We start from the raw sequence: 1,880 nt of genomic DNA, 5'->3' as shown, positions 1-1,880 counted from the left end.
CTGAGTCTCAATTATTTTGACAGAGTTCTCAAGAGGACAGGGTGATCAGATCAGGAGTCCTCTGGGTTTGTAGAGCAGTGCCCACATGGAAACCTGAAGAGGAGGCCTTCTTAAAGGCCGAGTGGTGCCTCCCTGCCGTTGGCACTCACACCCTCTCATCCTGTCTCCTCTGTGCCCAGATCATGTGCTGTTCTACCTGCACTCCTGCCTGTTGTCCTGACCACAGTCACCATGCCTTGGGGTAAGAAGGCCAAGCTCCACACCTGTGAGAAATGCCGCCAGGCTCAGCATGGCACCCAGGATCTGAGGGGCACTCAGGTCACTGCCACCACGATGGAAGCACTCTCATCTTCTTCCAGTCCTGGTCCCGGGGTTGATGCTAAGGGAAAGCCTGGTTCTAGGTCTCATCACCATCTCAAGAGTCCTCGGAGGGCCCTGGCCACCACCACTATGCCTGCAGGTGTTTCTCCCACAAGATCATCCAAAAGAGCCCTTGGGAAAATTGGGAAAACACATAATTCCTCTCAGGCCCCTCTCTCCAATGTGCAGTCTGCAAGACACTCACTAACCAGGCCAACAAGTCTGTTGGTGTAGTTCCTGTTAATGCATATATAAGATGAAAAAGCCCATTAGGAAAGTGCATATGCTGAAGATCATTCATAAAAAGTACCACATCGATTCCCCAGGATCCTCAAAAGAGCTTCTGACAGGATGGAGGTGGTATTTGGTATTGACATGAAGAAAGACAACACTGCCAAGCATTCTTATGTCCTTGTCAGCAAGATGAATCTCCCCCACAATGGGATCGTGCACCGTGGCAGGGGTTTTCCCAAGACCGGTCTCCTGATGAATCTCCTGGGTGTGATCTTCATGAAGGGCAACTGTGCCACAGAGGAAGACATCTGGGATTTCCTGGGTAAGATGAATATCTATGCTGGGAAGAGGCACTTCTTAGTTGGGGAGCCCAAGAAGCTCATCACCCAAGATTTGGTGCAGCTGAAGTATTTGGAATATCGGCAAGTGCCTGGCAGTGATCCAGCATGCTATGAGCTCCTGTGGGGTCCCAGAGCACACACTTGAAACAGCAAGATGAGAGTCCTGGAGTTCCTGGCCAGGATTAACTGTTTGGATCCCAGTGCCTTCCACTTTTTGTATGAAGAGGCTTTGAAAGATGAGGAAGAAAGGGCCCAAGCTAGCAGATGTCCCAGTGTTCCTCCAGCAGTTCCTTCCATACGTGAAGCTGAGGCAAATTCTGCACTTTGAGGCTCAAGAGAGGAGTCAGTGTTCCAAGTAGTACAGGACTGGACCTCACCAAGGGTTCATAGTGTAAAATACCTTGGTGTTTCTGTTGTGTATAGGGAATTTAGAAATAAATCTATGTTTTTATGTTCTTGCTGCTTTTCAAATGTTGCTACTAAATGAAAGTTTATCTAGCCTATAATCTAAGTGTGCGAATTCATGAATCACACTTACTGTTGTTTATCAGTCTTAAGGATAAGAGATTTTTATATTGTGTAAAGCAAATGGGGAAGCTTCCATCTTTTTTAGTAAGCTGGTGCAAGATAGCATAGCATTGCAATATGTTATTACCTTGAAAATTTGAAAAAGTTAAGCAGTAAGATATGTGGGATCAAGAAATAGAGGAAAAGGAATATGGTCGGTATTTGGTTTCCTCATCCTTTGTACTCTTTGTTTTACAAAATTATAAATGACAATATATGCTTGGTTAATTCAAAAATGTAGAATTAAATTCTAATAATTTCAACCTCATGCTCACAGGCTCACTTATTCCCTAAACAGTAATTGAGCTTCTGCTCATAGAAGACTCCATGCTAGTACTTGGAGAGCTGAGAAAAAGATCTAGCCACTGACCATAAAAT

The 1,880-nt window shown here is 45.2% G+C and overlaps 1 pseudogene; it reads left to right on the top strand.

Annotated features, from left to right (window-relative positions):
• Positions 1–231: 231 nt before the first annotated feature.
• Positions 232–1,263, top strand: LOC139181591 (melanoma-associated antigen B3-like; annotated as a pseudogene).
• The last annotated feature ends 617 nt before the right edge of the window (positions 1,264–1,880 follow it).

The sequence above is a fragment of the Bos indicus genome, chromosome X (assembly GCF_029378745.1).
Source record: "Bos indicus isolate NIAB-ARS_2022 breed Sahiwal x Tharparkar chromosome X, NIAB-ARS_B.indTharparkar_mat_pri_1.0, whole genome shotgun sequence".
NCBI lineage: Eukaryota > Metazoa > Chordata > Mammalia > Artiodactyla > Bovidae > Bos > Bos indicus.
This window is presented reverse-complemented; position numbering and strand designations above follow the sequence as displayed.